Source organism: Saimiri boliviensis, chromosome 8 (genome assembly GCF_048565385.1).
Source record: "Saimiri boliviensis isolate mSaiBol1 chromosome 8, mSaiBol1.pri, whole genome shotgun sequence".
In the NCBI taxonomy this organism is placed as follows: Eukaryota; Metazoa; Chordata; class Mammalia; order Primates; family Cebidae; genus Saimiri; species Saimiri boliviensis.
Window position 1 is genome coordinate 123,956,727 of NC_133456.1, and position 20,583 is coordinate 123,977,309.

The following is a 20,583-nucleotide window of genomic DNA, read 5'->3' on the forward strand; positions in this document are numbered from 1 at the left end:
ATATATACTATAAATACTATGAATTTGTATAAATATACACACTATATATTTTCCTTTTACAACAGAGTTTCTCAACCTTAGCACCGCTGACACTTTGAGACACTAAATTCTTTGTTGTGAGGGCCATCTTCTGCACTGTGGGATGTTTATCAGCGTCCCAGACCTCCACCCACCAGATGACAGGGGCGCATGCACACAAGCCACACACATCACACACATACACACACACACACGCCCTCTGATGTGACAACTAAAAAGCCTCCAGACATTGATGAATGTCCCTTGGGGGCAAAGCTGGCCCTAGTTGAGGAACCGCTGCTTTTCCCTATAAATCCTAGAATTATATTCAGATGTTCAATCATTTCTGTAATGTATCTAGAGTTTTATGAATACTTTAAAATACTGAATTTGAAAAGAAGCATGTGAATGGAAACCCTGAATCAGTTTTATTGAAATTAAATTACTTTAACATGTAAAAATATTTGTCTCCAAATAATGGAGTGTAAATCACAGAGTAAGCTCCAACTGCGAAAACAGTAAAAAATAACCCAAAACACAAATACATGTTTGTAAAATGGTCACTTTTGGTCTTCTTACACATGGTAGTTACACAAGTACTGTATTCAGTGGTGCACATTTGACTATTTCCCTTTAAATGTTAGCTTCAAATTTATCACTAAACAACATCTTTTTATGAAGAAAATCTAACCATGGAGGCAGGTATCATTTCTCCTTCAGATTAATTCCATATCCTAGAAAGTTTGTTTTCTCTAATGAAAACAAATTCTGCTAATATAAAAATTCTATATGGTAAATCATTTCTCAGAACCTAGAATATCTAGAAAATATTTATTTGACCAATATTAAAGATGTTCTTACTTTGCTCCTGATACTTCAGTAGAACTTGGGGAAATAAAGATACCAAAAAACAGCCATTTTCTAAACGATGTTAATGACAAAAACTCTACTAAATCTTCAAGAAACAATTCCTGTTGTTTAAACAGTTTACATTTTTAAAAATTAAGAGACAGTTTATTTGTCAAATTATTATCATTTAGATAGGGTTTCACTGTGTTGCCCAGGCTGGCGTCCAATGATGTGACAGTAGCTCACTGCAGCCTCAAACTCCCAGGCTCAAGCGATCCTCCCAACTCAACCTCCGGAGTAGCTGCGACCACAGGCGCAAACCACCACACTTGGCTAATTTAAAAAATTATCTTTTGTAGAGATGGAACGTTGCCATCTCACCATGTTGCCCAGGCTTGTCTCGAACTCCTGGACTCAAGAAATCCTCCCACCTTGGCCTTCCAAAGTGCTGGGATCACAGGTACAAGCCACTACACCCGTCGCAATTTACAGATATTTACTAACAATCCCAATCCTCCAACGCCACCATCATTTGGCAAGTCCCAATCATCTGTTTTAAAGAAGATGAACCAGGTGTGCTGGCTCACGCCTGCAATCCCAGCACCCTGGGAGGCCAAAGTGGGCAGATTAGGAGGTCAGGGGTTCAAGACCAGCCTGGTCAAGACAGTGAAATCCAGTCTCTACTAAAAATAAAAAAATTATCCAGGCGTAGTGGTGGGTGCCTGCGATCCCAGCCACTCCAGAGGCCGAGGCAGAGAAATGCCTAAACCCTGGAGGGGGAGGTTGCAGAGAGCTGAGATCACAGTCACTGCACTCCAGCCCGAGCGACAGAGCGAGACTCTTTATCTATTATTATTATACTTTTAAGTTCTGGGATACAAGTGCGGAACGTGCAGGCTTGCTACATTGGTATATATGAGCCATGATGGTTTGCTGCATTCATCACCCCGTCATCTATATTAGGTATTAGGTATTTCTCCTAATGCTATCCCTCTCCTAGCTCCCCATCCACTTGCTATTGCTCCCCTAGCCTCCCACCCCCCGACAGGCCCTGGTGTGTGATGTTCCCCTCCCTGTGCCCATGTGTTCTCTCTCACTGTTCAACACCCACTTATGTGTGACAACATGCAGTGTTTGGTTTTCTGTTCTTCTGTCAGTTTGCTAAAAATGATGGTGTGTAGCTTCATCCATGTCCCTGCAGCCGACATAAACTCATCCTTTTTTATGGCTTTACAGTATTCCATGGTATATATATGCCATATTTTCTTTAACTAGTCTACCATTGATGGGCATTTGGGTTAGTTCCAAGTCTTTGCTATCGTGAATAGTGCCACAATAAACATACATGTGCATGTATCTTTATAATAAAATGATTTATAATCCTTTGGGTAGGTATCCAGTAACAGGATCCTTGAGGAATCGCCACACTGTCTTCCACAATGGTTGAACTAATTTATACTCACACCAAAGTGTAAAAGCATTCCTATTTCTCCACATTTCTTCAGCATCTGTTGTCTCCTAATTTTTTAATGATTTAATGATCTAACTGGCATGAGATAGTATCTCAATGTGGTTTTGATTTGCATTTCTCTAATGACCAGTGATGATGAGCTTTTTTTCATATGCTTGTTGGCTGTATCAGTGTCTTTCTTTGCCCACTTTTTGATGGGGTTGTTTTTTTCTTGTAAATTCCTTTAAGTTCTTTGTAGATTCTGGATATTAGCCCTTTGTCAGATGGGTAGATTGCAAAAATTTTTGCCCATACTGTTGATTGCCAGTTCACTCTAATGATAGTTTCTTTTGCTGTGCACAAGCTCCTTAGTTTAATTAGATCCCGTTTGTCAATTGCAGCTTCTGTTACCCTTGCTTTTGGTGTTTCAGTCATGAAGTCCTTGCCCATGCCTATGTCCTGAATAGTAATGCCTAGGTTTTCTTCTAGGGTTTTTTTTTTTTTTTTTTTTTAGGTCTTATGTTTAAATCTTTAATCCATCTTGAGTTAATTTTTGTATAAGATCTAAGGAAGGGATCCAGTTTCGGCTTTCTGCATATGGCTAGCCAGTTTTCCCAACACCATTTATTAAATAAGGAATCCTTTCCCTGTTGCTTGTTTTTGTCAGACATCAGCTGGTTGTAGATGTGTGGCGTTACTTCCAAGACCTCTGTTCTGTTCCACTGGTCTACAACACTGTTTTGGTACCAGTACCATGCTGTTTTGATTACTGTAGACTTGTAGTATATAAAGTCAGGTAGTATGATGCCTCCAGCTTTGTTTTTGTTTGTTTTTTTGCTTAGGAGTGTCTTGACTATGCAGGCTCTTTTTTGATTTCATACAGAATTGAAGTTTTGGTTTTTGTTTTGTTTTTTTTCAATTCTGTGAACAAAGTCAAGGTAGCCTGATAGGGATAGCATTGAATCTACAAATTAGTTTGAGCAATATGGCCATTTTCATGATACTTATTCTTCCTAACCATGAGCAAGTGCCCATCTTTTTGTATCCTCTCTTATTTCCTTGGGCAGTGGTTTGTAGTCCTCCTTGAAGAGGTCCTTCACATCCCTTAACAGTTGTATTCCTAGGTATTTTATTCTGTTTGTAGCAATTGTGAATGGGAGTTCACTCAAGATTTGGCTGTCTGTTATTGGTGTATAGAAATGCTTGTGATGTTTGCACACTGATTTTGTATTCTGAGACTTTGCTTAACAGCTTAAGGAGATTTTGGGCTGAGGCAATGGGGTCTTCTAAATATATAATCATGTTGTCTGCAAATAAAGACAATTTGACTTCTTCTTTTCCTAATTGAATACCCTTTATTTATTTTTCTTGCCTGATTGCCCTGGCTAGAACTTCCAGTACTATATTGAATAGCAGTGGTGAGAGAGGGCATATTGTCTTGTTCTGGTTTTCAAAGGGAATGCTTCAAGTTTTTGTCCATCAGTATGACACTGGCTGTGGATTTGTCATAAATAGCTCTTATTATTTTGTGATAGGGTCCATCAATACCTAGTTTATTGAGAGATTTTAGCATAAAGAGCTGCTGAATTTTGTCAAAGGCATTCCCTGCATCTATTGAGACAATCATTTCACTTTTGTCTCTGGTTCTGTTTATACAACGAATTACATTTACTGACTTGCGTATGCTGAACCAGCCTCACATCCCAGGGATGAAACTTGATCGTGATGGATAAGCTTTTTGATGTGCTGTTGGATTCAGTTTGCCAGTATTTTATTGAGGATTTTTGCATTGATGTTCATCATGGATACTGGCCTGAAATTTTCTTTTTTAGTTCTGTCTCTGCTAGGTTTTTGTATCAGGATGATGTTGATCTCATAAATTAAGAGAGAATTCCCTCTTTTTCTATTGTTTGGAACAGTTTCAGAAGGAATAGTACCAGTTCCTGTTTGTACCTCTAATAGATTTCGGCTGTGAACCCATTTGGTCCTGGACTTTTTCTGGTTGATAGGCTATTAATTGCTACCTCAATTTCAGACCTTATTATTGGTCTATTCAGGGATTCGCTTTATTCCTGGTTTAGTTTTGGAGGGTTTAAGTGTCCAGAAATTTATCCATTTCTCCTAGATTTTCTGGTTTATTTGCATAGAGGGGTTTTTAGTATTCTCTGATGGTAGTTTCTGTTTCTGTGGGTTCAGTGGTGATATTCCCCTTTATCATTTTTTATTGCATGTATTTGATTCTTCTCTCTCTTCTTAATAGTCTGGCTAGCGGTCTATCTATTTTTTTGATCTTTTCAGAAATCCAGCTCCTGGATTCATTGATTTTTTGAAGGGTTTTTTGTGTGTCTATCTCCTTCAGTTCTGCTCTTAGTTATTTTCTGTCTTCTGCTAGCTTTTGAATTTGTTTGATCATGCTCCTCTAGTTCTTTTAATTATGATGTTAGGATGTTGATTTTAGATCTTTCCTCATTTCTCTTGTGGGCATGGAGTGCTATAAATTTCCCTCTGGACACTAGTTTAAATGTGTCCCAGAGACTCTGGTATGTTGTGTCTTTGTTCTCCCTGGTTTCAAAGAAATCTTTACTTCTGCCTTCATTTCATTATTTATCCAGTAGTCATTCAGGAGCAGGTTGTTCAGTTTCCATGTAGTTGTCCAGTTTTGAGTGAGTTTCTTAATCCTGAGTTCTAATTCGATTGCACTGTGGTCTGAGAGACTGTTAAGATTTCCATTCTTTCGCATTTGCTGAGGAGTGTTTTACTTCCAATTACGTGGTCAATTTTAGAATAAGTGTGATGTGGTGATGAAAAGAATGTACACTCTGTGGATTTGGGGTGGAGAGTCTATTAGGTTCACTTGGTCCAGATCTGAGTTCAAGTCCTGGATATCCTTGTTAATTTTCTGTCTTGTTTATCTGTATAATATTGACAGTGGCGTGTTAAAGTCTCCCACTATTATTGTGTGGGAGTCTTAAGTCTCTTTGTAGGTCTTTAAGAACTTGCTTTATGTATCTGGGTGCTCCTGTACTGGGTGCATATGTATTTAGTATAGTTAGCTCTTCTTGTTGTACTGATCCCTTTACCGTTATCTAATGCCCTTGTCTATTTTGATATTTGTTGGTTTAAAGTCTGTTTTATTGGAGACTAGGATTGCGACCCCTGCTTCCTAGTCTCCGATAAAACAGACTTTAAACCAACAGAGACTAGGATTGCGACCCCTGCTTTTTTTTTTTTAATTTCCATTTGCTTGGTAAATCTTCCTCCATTCCTTTATTCTGAGCCTATCTATGTGTGTCTTTGCACGTGAGATGGGTCTCCTGAATACAGCACACAGATGGGTCTTGACTCTTTATCCAATTTGCAAGTCTATCTTTTAATTGGGGCATTTAGCCCATTTACATTTAAGGTTAATATTGTTATGTGTGAATTTGATCCTGCCATTATGATACTAGCTGGCTGTTTTGCCCATTGGTTGATGCAGTTTCTTCACAGTGTCAATGGTCTTTACAATTTGGTTTGTTTCTGCAGTGGCTGGTACCGGTTGTTCCTTTCCATGTTCAGTGCTTCCTTCAGGAACTCTTGTAAGGCAGGTCTGGTGGTGTCAAAGTCTCCCAGCAGTTGCTTGTCCATAAAGGATTTTATTTCTCCTTTGCTTACGAAGCTTAGTTTGGCTGGATATAAAATTCTGTGTTGAAAATTCTTTTAAGGATGTTGAATATTGATTTTTTAAAACAATTTAGGCAGAATTGACATTAAAATATAGAGACTTCCCTGCTAGAATCATGGATCATGGTTTTCTATGTTGTTGATGGTTAACTTTTGGGGTTCTTCAGAAACGTTTTGTGACTTCTTTCATGTGGTTTTCTTTGCATCATATTTTGCCATAAGAGTTTTGTTTGTCCTGTGGGTCTACTCTCCACACAAGAAACAAGTATTGTGAGGCATTGCACAACAAGCAGCAGCAGACTGTAATCCTTGAGAGAGAGAAACAAACAAGGTGAATCCTACCACTCCCAGCCTTTGTGCCCGGAAGTGGTTTGCAGAAATCAGCCTAGTAAGGGGAAACCCAGAGTCTAGCAATCCTGGTGAATGAACAGGACAAACACTGGGAATAACACAAGAAATGGAAATAATTATAAACATCAAACACTGAGAACACAAAAAGTTGAAGGAAATGCTCCCCCCACACACACCCCCACACTTTTTTTTTTTTTTTTTTTTTTTGAGATAGAGTATTGCTCTTGCCGGCCAGGCTGGAGTGCAATGCCATGATTTCAGCTTACTGCAACCTCCACCTCCCAGGCTCAAGCGATTCTCCTGCCTCAGCCTCCTGAGTAGCTGGGATTAGAGGCATGCGCCATCACACCCAGCTAATTTTGTATTTTTTTTAGTAGAGACAGGGTTTCTCCATGTTGCTTAGGCTGATCTCAAACTCCTGACCTCACGTGATCCATCTGCCTTGGCCTCCAAAAGTGCTGGGATTACAGTCATGAGCCACTGCACCTGGCCCCTCATCAGGGAATCTAAAGTTGGATGGCATTCTTCAAGATTGCTAAACCAAGAAACAGAGGTGGACTTATGTTTGAAACCTAGAGTCTTAACAGTAATTATAAGTAGATGAACAGATAGTTAGGTTTATTAACAATGAAAGGTAAAATGTTAGTTTCTAGCAGAAATAAGAACCTTATTTTCTTATTGAATTAGTTCCATACTTAAAATCAGCTTAAACCTTCAATTTTCAAAGGGTATGAAAAAATAGACGAGGACTCTGTATGTGTGAAATACTCTGATCTCTGGCAAAAAGAAAGTGCATGTATTTCATGTATTTATTATTAACTGCCCAACCCTTTGAAAAATTCAAAGGAATTAACACTGATTAATTACCAACAATTTTCCTCATGCTTGAAAACATAGGTTCTTGGTATAAAAAATTCTCAGTGTAAAATACCAAACTAATTTTTACATATGCACAAAATATATATTTAACTGCAGCAAGGGATGGTTATGTAATAATGCACTGTCTTTTCCAAGAAACCAAAAATATGTTTTTTAACAAATACACTCAATGCTGGTGAAGGTGGGATGTAACAACTCCAGTTTACTGCTGGTAACTTCAATCAGCAGAACCCTTTTGGAAAAGTTTGGCAGTACGTTTCAAGAGGTTTTAAAAATATTTTTACAACCCTGAGCAAAGGAAGAAAATTCCTAAAGACAGAAAAAAAATGCTTTCCTAACAAAGATGTTCATTCCAGTGTTATTTATAAGAAACAAATCAGAAACAATCTAAACATCTAACAACAGAAAAATAATTAAGTAAAACATGACTCAACAGATGAGGCAATACTGTATCAGTAATGACAATGCTATGAATGATTTCTGATTAAAAAAAAAAAAATCTGGTTGGGCACGGTGTTTCATGCCTGTAATCCCAGCACTTTGGGAGGCTAAGACAGGATAATCTCTTGAATCCTGAAGGTGGAGGTTGCAGTGAGCCGAGATGGCACCACCGCATTTCAGTTTGGGTGACAGAGCAAGACTCTGTCTCAAAAACAAACAAACAAACAAACAAAACAAAACTGTATTATCTGCCATCAGCAGGTCCAGGGAAAAAAACCTATAAGGTCAACTAAGAAAAGCAGAAGATAAAACAGTATAATGAAATTCCAATTAAATTTTAAAGCATAGAGAGAAACAAACTAAAACACTGTTAGTTTTCTCTGGATAATAGTATTATGTATGCTTTCTTCTTTGTGCTTTATTTCCCAATTTTATTATAACGAGAATGATCACCGTTAAAGTTTGATTGGGAACAAGAATGTGGGACAGATAGGCACTTGTCTAGTCAACCACACTTAGAAAAGTGACGACAATAGTATTAACCCTGTAGAAACTAGTGTTTCTTCACAGGTGGACAATGGATCATCAGAATCACATGAGGGTGGAAAGTGGCAATAGTCGTCAGGGGTTAGTCAAGAATATATATTTTCGGGCCAGGTGTGGTGGCTCACACCTCTAATCCCAGCACCTTGGGAGGTTGAGGCGGGAAGATCACTTGAGCCCAGTAGTTCAAGACCATCCTGGACAACACAGAGAGACCCTGTCTCTACAAGAAATAAAAAATAGCCAGGCATGGTAGCACATTCCTGTGGTCCCTGCTACTTGGAAGGCTGAGGTGGGAGGATGGCTTGAGCCCAGGAGGTCAAGGCTGCAGTGAGCCACTGTACTCTAATCCTGGGTGACACAGAGTAAGATCCTGCCTCAAAACAAAAATTATATTTTTAAGTATTCTGTGATATTTATGTACACTATTAATGAAAAGACAGTAATAAAAGTCAATCCTCCTGAGTGGACTTAAGGCAAACTAGTATCTTCAGCCCAATAAATTTGTATTATAAAAACATAAATACTTAAAGGCAATTCTTAAGTCCATACCACCATTTGCTGTTACTCTGCAGATAAGTCAAAGAAGAGTTAAAATGAATAAGCAGTAAGATATGGGTACTTCCAATATATGAGTCAAATAAAAATCAGGTTTCTAATATTTATAAGAACCCTGGTTCATGAATTGTCACCAACAAAAATAAATGGATTTTTCATACTTAAAAAGAAAAAAAAAAAAAAAACTGGCCAGGTGCCATGGCTCATGCCTGTAATCCCAGCATTTCAGGAGGCTGAGGCGGGCAGATCACCTGAGATCAGGAGTTTGAGACTAGCCTGGCCAACATGGTGAAACCCTGTCTCTACTAAAAATACAAAATTAGCCAAGTGTGGTGGTGGTTGCCTATAATCCCAGGTACTTGGAGAAGCTGAGGTGGGAGAATCACTTGAACCTGGGTGGTGGAGGTTGCAGTGAGCCGAGACTGTACCACTGCACTCCAGCCTGGGCGACAGAGTGAGACTCCGTGAGGAAAAAAAAAAAAGAAATACTGCCCTACCACCCCCCACCCCCCAAAAAAATCAAAGTTAATTTTATGGGTTATATCTGTCATTAATTAACAACTGAACTGGGACCAGTACCTCTGCACATGACCTAATTTTATATTTAAAAAAAGACTTGGCCTATTCTACTTTATAGATAGACTAAAATAATCCTCCCATTATCCACTGAAAAGAAAAAGTAGAGAACCATAAAGTAACTTTAAACTTATTTTCTACCTGCGTCGTTACTTTCTAATACCAAAAAATACTAAGATTTGTCCTCTTTTTACTTTTGACATTAGTTCAAGAATTCCTTCTATAATAAACTTCTGAGAATGGGAGAATCCATACTAAGGAGCTACACCTCTTTGTTCTTAATCAGCACATGCTACTCAGTATTAATACTCAGGTATCTTTCTTACTACAAGTACAGAATTATATTTATATTACTGAATAATATAAATCCCTACAGCCTATAATCATACCTTTGATTCAGACTTATGGAAAAAAATTTACATAAATGGTAAATGTTTAGCCTGACTGTTATCAGGCTCTAAAACTGAACTTATTTTGTAAATCCTATTATAAATCATACAGAAAAAAAAAGCCATTTATGTATTTTTGTAATTTAGCTGCTTAAACAAAGTCTCCTTTACCATAATTTTTATATAATAATAATTATGTCGACTATATAAATTATAACATTGGGCCAGTTAACATAATAGAGGACAAAAAGTAAAAATCTGTCAACGGGACAATACTCAGCTAAAACAGAACTAAAACTCATCTTAGTTCACAAATTTTGTTTAGTTTCACAACAAAAAAAACCTGCATGATCAGTATTACCTGAAAAATACAACTTTGTAAAAGAAAAGTCATTTAAAGCCAAATTTTTTGGGAAAAAACATACACTACCCTTAGTAATTTTGAAAATAAAAACTTATAAATTCTAATGTTCCTGTCTAAAGCATGATTACATTGAGATTTCAAGCTCTAGAAAGTATACTGATATTTTCATGGTTTACTTACATAACATTTAAGTACTAATTATGAGTGAGGCAGTAGATGAAAATAGGACAATCCCTGTCCTTGAGGAGCCAAGAGCCTAGTAACGAGGACAAAATAACTCCAATGGCACAGCTCATTGCTGCAGAGAGGAACGTACAGGATGCTCTAGAAGCACAGAAAAACCCAGCGCTACACAGAGAGAGGAGGTGAGACACAGCATGCAGAAAGAAGTTCACAGCAGATGTCGTCAACAGTACTTACGACACTAAACTCTAATCCCAGACTTACTTGTCTGCCTTTACTTCTAGAACTTCATTCTCTTTCAGGCAGAAACATTTGTCTTGTCTCTTCATCTTCAGAGTCTCATAGCATTTGCACAAATTAGCACTCAATAAGTTCCTGAGTGAAAATTACTTTTATATAACTAAATAAGCGATCATGAAATCCACACACTAAAACATCATCTTTAAAGGAAAACAGGAGCAAGTCAAGAGAGTGGTGAAGGGCACTTCAAGCACAAGCAACCCCTCACTGTTCTTAGGCTATAACACACAGAAATGGAAAACAGCCTTTGAATAAGGAAACACAACTGGTAACTAAGTGAATTCACTATCATGATATCATTAATAGACATCAGTTTTCACACATGATCTTCCTTACTGATTTTTTTTTCAGGTCATTTTCTAGTTACAGCAACTCAAGGGTGCTCTATTACTACAGGATTGGATACCTTGTATTCATATGCTAAAACTTAGCCTTCACCTTACAGCTTGCTTCTGTCCTCCCGCTCTCTTTTTATCACTTTGGCCAACAGCCTGAACAGTCTCTTCACACCATCACAGATCTGTCACCATTTCTCCTGCCTCCCCTGACAAAGACAATAAATAATAAGGCAGGTATCAGGTAGAAAAGCTGTGATGTCTGACAAACGCTTGTTTATAAAAAGCCATACACAAACATACTGATGAAGTCATCTCTCTGCTACCAACCCTCTCAGTAACAGCTGCAAGCAGTTTATTGTAGCAATCATGACAGGCTATAAACTACAACCGCTGATAAAGACTATCCATCTGTACCCAGAGGGTTGACAGAGAAGAGGTGACAGATACCACAGTGAAAAGGAATAAAGGAACTAAGAGGAACCAGTACACAGAGTCACGGGAGTGCAGTCAGAAGTTTATTACAGGCAGCCAGGCGCGGTGGCCCACGCCTGTAATCCCAGCACTTTGGGAAGCCGAGGCAGGCAAATCACAAGATCAGGAGTGCGAGACCATCCTGACCAACACGGTGAAACCCTCTATTAAAAAAAATAAAAAATTAAAAGATAAAGAAGTTTATTACGGGCAAAAGATTTGCCAAAAAGGACAAATTTCCCCATCAAGATCAAGTCCACATCTCTCCAGTCTTTTCTTTCACGCCTTCACACGCAACCTTTCCTCCCCAGCCTTACTTCTCTGTAGCTCATCACAGTACTTATGACACTAAACTCTAATCCCAGATTTACTTGTCTGCCTTTACTTCTAGAACTTCATTCTCTTTAAGGCAGAAACATTTGTCTTGTCTCTTCATCTTCAGAGTGTCGTATAGCATTTGCACAAATTAGACTCAGTAAGTTCCTGAGTGAAAATTACTTTTATATAACTAAATAAGCTATCATGAAATCCACACACTAAAATTAACTCCCTACTCCTGTTTTTATAGTCTTCTGGGAAATCTATTACCTAAATTCCATTGCTTCAATAAAACCACAATCTCTCACTGAAACATCCTCCTCTCCCCGAGCTACTGACATGTATTCTTAAAGACCTACCAGTATGGATATTCCATGTGTACCTCAAACTCACTACATCCTCTTCCTCAACCTTCTTCCATAATATACTACCCTACAGTATTCACTAGTTCAAATAATAGTATCATAAACTCCTTAACCAGAGATCTCTCAAAGTCATCTTTGTATTCTCTCTTTTCCCCAACAAAGTACTACTAATTCTCTATCCTAATGTATCTTGAATTTCTTCCTCTCCTATCCCAAGATAAACTGCCTTAGTTTGTCTTTTACTGAATGACTAAAATCACCTATGGGGTCTACTGCCCCCATTTCTTTGCCTTACCCACTTGATCCTCCATGGTACCACTAGTTATTCTTTAAAAGCACAAATCTGATCTTGTTACTCACCTGCTTAAAATCATCAACGAAAATTTCATTAGCTATAAAATAAGTCCAAAGACCTTTACAGAGAACTGTGGCTCTTAAATACTCCAGTCCCAATCTTTTCTGCCTCATTTATTGCCATTCTCCCTATATCTTTTGTTCCAAAATTCACATACTATTCACAATTCTATTATTAATGCATACTATTGTCCTCCCACACCTTTAAATCTTTACTTTATTCCTCTGAGACAACCAGTTCCCAATTACCAAACCACATTCAAAACCATAAAGAACAGACTCAAACTCTTTGAAATGCTCCCTTATTCCCCAAAGGCAGAATTCATAGGCTTTCTGTGAATCTAGAGCATCACTGTCTGATAGAAATATAACATGAGCCAGGTATATAATTTTAAATTTTCTACTAGCCACATTAAAGGGTAAAAAAAAGAGATCAAATGAATTCTAAAAATATATTTAACACAATGTATCCAAAATATTATTACACCATATAATCAACACAAAAATTATTGAGATATTTTATATTTTTGGACTGTCTTCAAAATCCAGTGTATATTTTACAGTACATCTCAATTCAGATCCTAAATTTTCATCAGAAATACTTTATCTATGTTTTGATGTCTTAAAATGTATAGTTGAAAAAGTAGACTTACAAATCCAAATTATTCCATTCTCCGAAGTTTCCCAATAAATGAATCCAGAATCAGTTTTTATATTTTAACTTATAATAAATAATTAAAATTAAACAAAGTTAAAACTGGAGTTATTCAGTTTCACTAGCCACATTCAAGTGCTCAATAACTACCCATAACCAGTGGCTACTGTTGGCCAGCACCAATCTGCAGCATTCTGTATTCACCTGTAGGACTGCCCCCATCCCACTACATTATAATTAATTGTCATTTTTGTCTCTCCCACTAAACTGTAAGCCACTTATGAGCTAAGAACAAGACCATGTCTTATCATTACATATTCTCAAATCCTAGAAATAAATGAATACACCAAAGACCCCTTCTCAAGCCCTGACACAGACTCTGATGATTCTCCTGTTCTCAGTAACTGTTTTCCCAATCCACAGAATTTTTCAAGAAATTGAAAGGTAAATGTGTTAGCTGCTAGAAACTACTATTTAATGATGAAACTTCATTATTAATTTGTGTTAAAAGCATTCATCCAGATATGTATGTCCTTGTTGGTCAGTAAAGCAAAGAAAATTAAATGAGACATTATGCTGAAATAGTAAGATTTAGTTACTATTTTATGCTGGTAAGGCAACATGCAATGACCTGGTACACTGCCATTCATTATTATAAATCTCCCTCCCTGGGGACTTGAATGGTAACTCCATCATCAGCATTCAGAGAATGACTAAAGAATACTCTGTTGCTGATATTTCTAGAGATTAAAAAGTTAATGGTACAACTGCAAATGAGAAAACTACATCTGTGATTACTTGTTGAAAGCATTAACAACATGAATACATCTAAACTTAGAAGTTGAGGTTTCTGGGGGCAGCAAAACAAATCATGAATTTCAAAAATATTAAAAAATTGATCCATCGTTTTAAGGTGCACATTTAAATGACCAACATACCATTTTTTCTGTCTTTCACCTTCTAATAACTATTTTTGTTTGTTTAATTTCAGAAGACAAAAATTTTGAAAAATCACTACCTAAGGAAAAGGTAGTGGAAAAGGTTGTGTTCACTTCAAATGAACACAACTACATAAATAGGTTTCTAACTATCTGTACCAATTCATTAACAAGTATGCATGAGAAAATCATAACACAGCTGCTTGGATAATCTATTTTATTAAATTCAGACTTAGTGTGTAATTACAAGTTTTAAAGCATTATTTTCTTAAAACTGTCTTGAAAACTTTATGAGAAAGAAAATTAAAAGTAGATAATTTTCCATCATTTTAATGGTCATTTTTTACCAGGGCAAAAAATACCTAAGCCCTGAATTTGTTAAGCAAGAGATATTTAAAATAGGTAGTTAGACATATATAATATGAATCTTTAAGTATTAAAAAAAAATACAGTCAGTCCAGGCATGCGGGCTCACACCTGTAATTCCACCACTTTGGGAGGCTGAGGCAAGCGGATCACCTGAGGTCACCAGTTCAAGACCAGCCTGGCCAACATGATGAAACTGCATCTCTGCTAAAAATACAAAAAGTAGCTGGACATTGTGGCAGGCCCTTGTAATCTCAGCTACTCGGGAGGCTGAGGAAAGAGAATCTCTTGAACTGCAGAGGTTGCAGTGAGCCAAGATGGTGCCACTGAACTCCAGACTGGGTGACAATGCAAGACTGTCTCAAAAAAAAAAAAAAAAAAAAAATTCATATACATGCTCATGTATTTGCCAGAAAAATGACAGAAGACCATATGTAAGCTTCTGTCACTTATTTCTGAGTCATGGAATTATGGCTGGGTTTTTTTGTTTACTTATCTGTACTTTCTAATTTATTCTAGAAGGAGTATATCTATTTTGAAACGAGATTAAAAAGAAAATGCTTATGGGAGAAAAGGAGCCATTAATTTTAAAGACATCTAACAATTCTGGAATGATCTTTAAGAAATTCTCTAGCTACGCTCTAAAAGCACAGAACACTTATGATACTCATGGAGGTCAATACTCAAAACTTAAAGTTTACCCAGAAATCTTGAGTAGGTAAGGAGGAGTAATTCATTCAAGGTCACAGATATTTTGGCTTCAGTCTAAGCAGAAATATAGTCACTAAGTTTAGAATTATAATCCTCATAAAAAGCCACAATGAGAATACAGTTTCCATAAGCAAGTTCTCCAAATTGCTAACGAAAAAGACAGAGTTGGTTTTGGTAGGGAAGGATGGGTGAGGTCGAACAGGACTGTTCTATAATGACAGTGGTCAAAAGTTCACCACCTCTTTAACTGAGCAATTCATCCTAAAGTTCTATAAACTGAGGCCTGTCTAGACACTATTTATTTCCAGCACTTTTGTCTTTTCACTAAATAATTGTAATAAAATATACATAACATAAAATGCACCATTTAAACCATTTTTGTGTGTACAGTTCAGTGGCATTACATACTTTCAGACCATTGTGCAACCATCACTACCATCCATCTCCAGAACTATTTTCATCTTGCAAAACTGAAACTCCATCCTCACTAAACATTAACTCCTCATACTCCCTCTCCCCAATCCCTGGCAACCACCATTCTACTTTCTATCTCTATGAATTTGATTAAGCACCTCATGTAAGCAGCTTTATATAGTATTTGTCCTTTTGTGACTTATTTCATTTAACATGTGTCAGAATTTCCTTTTTTTTAAAGACTGAATAATATTCCATTGTGTATGTCTATGTGTATATTTATTATTAATGTATTCATCCATCAATGGACACAGTTGCTTCCACCTTTGGGCTACAGTGAATAATTCTGCTATGAACATGGTGTACAAACATCTGTTTGAGCCCCTGGCTTACAATTCTTTGGGGTATGTACCCAGAGCCCTTCTCTTTTAAAACTGCTCAAATAAAACTTACCTATTGCTCTATAAACGTCATTATCAAAAAATAACACTAGGCCGGGCACAGTGGCTCACACCTGTAATTCTAGCACTCTGGGAGGCTGTGGCAGGCGAATTACCTGAGGACAAGAGTTCGACACCAGCCTGGCCAACATGGCAAAACCCCATCTCTATTAAAAAATACAAAAATCAGCTGGGCGTGGTGGTACGCACCTGTAATCCCAGCTACCTATGGGGTGAGGCTGGAGAAATGCTTGACCTTGGGAGGTGGAGGTTGCAGTGAGCTGACATCATGCCACTGCACTCCAGCCTGGGTGACAGAGTGAGACTCCATCTAAAAACAAACAAAAACCCACTAATACTTTACATGTTTTCTTCTCCACAACATCTTATATATGCACTGATGACCATTATTCAAAAGCGGAGAAAAAAAATCCGTCAGCAGCTAAATTTAAAAGCAATTTAGTTCATTTTCTTTAGTTCAAATACCCCCATCCCCAAAGAAAGAAATATAAAACATTCTCCTCATATTTCAAAGTCCAGGAAACAAAAATTCACTTAGTACGTATACTCCAGTGTTACAGGAAGTGCTAGTCACAAATGCAGTTTGTTTTCCAAGGTCTTGAGAATCCTTTTAGGGAAGTTAACACCACCCCTACTCTCAAACTAGCTTTCAGTTCAGAATTTTTAGAAAAGGTTCTAAAATACAAAAGACATGTTTCTTCAGTTTCTCCATAAGTCAGATTAACTCCTGATCCTCATTTAAAGAATCACTATCCTGTTCCAAGATCACTTGAGACATGTGTCAGCTCCTTTTGGTTCCATGCTTGTTCTTTTTCATCAGGCATCTCAACATCCCAAGGAGAAATCAAACAGGCAAACGAGAAAGCTCAGTGGCAGATCTAAAGTCAGTTAAGATTTACTAACTTCTTGCCCAGTGTTTCCTTTTGGGACACTGATGCACTTTAGAATGAGATAGACTGAAAGTAGCATAAAGATGCCTGGTTCCTTTTAATAGAACAAAGTGCTACCCAGAGGAAGAAACAAGTCTGGTTGTCCCAGCTTTCAGTCTTCGTATTCTGTTTTGGCAAACACACTAATAGAAAACCTACCTATGTATCAATAGAAATACATCAGAATAAAATACTATTATAAAGTATCCATTCCATTTTTCTAACTACCTATAGTTTCTAGAGGAAAACTAACATTGATCAATTCCCATTTTAAGTCATTAAATCTGAAGCCAAAAAGTCAAAAAGATCACACTCCTCACTTGATTGTATATAAAGAAAAGCTGGCTAGTAAGTTATTGTATCTGACAAACAGATTATTTTTCTCCACAAAACACATTTAAATTACATTAACAAAACTACCAGTGAAGAAAAAATCACTTTAAAAGGTGAAATAGAAGGCTTTTTACAAGTTATGATCCCAATGTATGTGTTACAATTACTTGAGTGTTTATCAGTATCTTCTACATCACAAGTACTTAACAAGGCTTTTCAAAATAAGCATAATAAAATAATGAAAGAAAATCTGTCACATTTAAGGAAGATATTTAAAAGATAATGAAATTTTAAAACCAGCTGGGTGAGATGGCTCATGCTGTAATCCTAATACTTTGGGAAGTCAAGGTGGGCAGACAGGTTGAGCCCAGCAGTTTGAGACCAGCATGGGCAACATGGAGAAACCCTGTCTCTACAAAAAATCAATTTGTGTGCTGTCTCTACAAAAATTAACTGGGTGTGGTGACACATGCCTGTAGTCCCAATTACTTTGGAGGCTGAGGTGGGAGGATCCCCTGATCCCAGTAGGTGGAGGCTACAGTAAGCTCCAGCGTAGGTGACACAGGAGACCCTGTCTCACAAAAATAAAAAACATAGCATTTTCCTGACCAGAAAAGTGATGATTAAGCTGCACAAAATGTTATACATAATCTTCTTTAAATTATGAAATATAGATACAAAAGTCAAAAGTAGCCTTCTCTTAGAAATTGGAAAACAGAGAATAAGTTGAAAAAGAAAAAGAAAGCAGAAATCCACCACCCAATTGTAACTTCTGTTGACATCCTGAATGAGGTTGTAATCATAATACAATCATAATAGGTACAGGCTGTGATCCTTTACACAGATTTTTCAACTTTCAAACGTCTTGGACTTCCATAATTTCAAACTAAAATTCCTAAACCTACTTCAATAAATAAAATTTGGACTTCCTTACACCAACTGATTAGCTTTTTGACCAATCACATAAGACACCTCTGTTTCAGAAGCCTTAGTTATTATCTGTACAGCAGTGCTTGTGCAATTCTGTATTTGAATGTTTACTATATTTTACGTTTATCAAAATAAGGCAAAAAGCGTAAAAAATTTTAAAAGTACAGCAGCTCCCTATATTCCTTTATAGTATAGGGATAAGCAAACTATGGTCCAAATCCTGCCTGCTGCCTTCTTCTGTAAATAAAGTTTTGTTGAAACAAAGCCATGCTCCTTTGTTTCCATATTGGCTACACTTATGCTCTCATGCTGCAACGGCAGAGTTGAATACTTACAACAGAGACCACATGGCTCACAAAACCTAAAATGTTTGTTACTCGGCTCTTTACAGAAAATGTTTGCTAAGTCCTATGAAAATACACTCACTATTTTAAGCTAGATTTTGTTAAAACCATGTACACAAGAATTAGATGAATATATATTCTTCATTCTTCCAAAGTAATTCTTTCAAATAATTACGAAGTTCCATTCCTTTGACATTAAGAGTCCCCTTCTGTACATCAGAGAGAATGAACAGAAAATGAAATATTCTTCAGCTATTTCAGCTATGCAAAATAGAACACAGGCCAAAGTGTCACTTTATCATTAACAGTGTATTTCAACTGTGTTAATTTACATGTAAATTTTAATATGTATTAAGAAAGACAAGAATAAGGAAAAGTGCAGTGGCTCACACCTGTAATCCGAGCACTTTGGGAGGCTCGCTCAGGCAGGCAGATTCCTTGAGCTCAGAAGTTCAAGACCGGCCTGGGCAACATGATGAAACACCATCTTTACAAAAAAAAATACAAAACTTAGCTAGGTGTGGTGGCACACTCCTGCAGTCACAGCCACTTGGGAGCCTCAGACTGGAGGATCACTTGTACCTGGAAGGCAGAGATTTCAAGCCAGGGCAACAGAGCGAGACCCTCTCTCAAAACAACGATAACAAAAAGATCAGAATATTTCTCTTAACTATGGAAATAATTATCACAAAAAACTTGAGTGGTTTTCTTTAAAAATGAAAAATTTTATTTTAAAAATATAATTTTATTAGTAGTTGGCTCAAGTCAAATAGACAAAATAGACAATTTCTACCTTTTAAAAGTGTTTAACTTATATAACTTAATCTTCCCCACATATTTCTCCTCTGACCTCAATCTTACCCTATTCATTGCTTCATCCTACTAATTACCTACATTTCCACAAATCACCTAATATGGCTCACACTTGGCTCTAGCATTTTTAAAAAAGACAATACTTTCTAGACTATCAGGCTGACACTAAGCTGGCAATTTTAAAATCAGAAAAATCCCATAACTAATACCATCAGTGCCTACACTACTAGAATCCTATTGGGATACCCTATGTATTCCAAGTTCCTAATGGTTATAGTGATGATGCCTACATGCTTCTATAAGGTTTCTGACCATTCTCTGCAGGTACCTTTAACAACACCCAGAAGTCAGGGAGCATCCAGTTAAGTTTAATTTTTTTCTTATCAGAGATAATAGGAAAGCAATAGAAATAATATACCATTCTATCTAGGTATCAGGTATTTTATTCATAAGCATGGTTCTGTTAAAAGATATGCTCTTTGCTCATCATCATATTCCTTGAACCATGCACAATACAAGGTACCTAGCTGATGCTCAATAAATATTAAATGAGTATATGAATATTTCATTATTCTTTATTTGATGTCATGGGTTTTGCTTTATTTTGTTCTTTCCCATCAGTGGTTTCTCTTCCTTTGCAAATAAAACAATGATTAAAATGTTTAGCAAAATATGCATGAAAAACGTAATGTGCTCTTAAAATCCCGAGCTCAAGTTGGTATTCAAAACCTTTTGTTTTGCCCAGGTGCAATGGCTCACGCCTGTAATCCCAACACTTTGGGAGGCCAGAGTAGAAGGACTGTTTGAGCCCAGGAGTTTGAGACCACACTAGGCAACATAGTGAAATCTCATCTCTACAGAAAAACAAACAAAAACCCACTTTTGCTTAATTTGATGGGTTCAAACATTTCTGAAACAAAAAGAATACATTGCAGATTCTACTTCTGAATGCCCTGTCTTGCTATAGTTTCAGAAAAATGTTTATCTAGAAAACACAGCCTAATATCACTTCATGTAATATAACTAAATACACATAAGTTAACTGTATCAAACTACCCCCGGCAATTATCAGTAAGTTCTACCTTTAATACTTCAATCAGGTTGATAACTGTATTTCTATAAATTTTATAACCATATATTCACTTGTTAAGTAAATTATACTTCTTAAATATTAAAAGAGCTTTTCGCTGAGCGTGGTGGCTCATGTCTATAGTCCCAACACTTTGGGAGGCTGAGACAGCATGACTGCTTGGGCTCAAGGAGTTCAAGGCCAGCCTGG

General features: G+C 37.0%; 1 protein-coding gene across 13 annotated transcripts in view; it reads right to left on the minus strand.

Moving 5' to 3' along the window:
* The window catches only part of ARHGAP12 (Rho GTPase activating protein 12), a 135,049-nt gene that overhangs the window by 63,038 nt on the left and 51,428 nt on the right, over positions 1-20,583 (minus strand). The window lies entirely within an intron of this gene.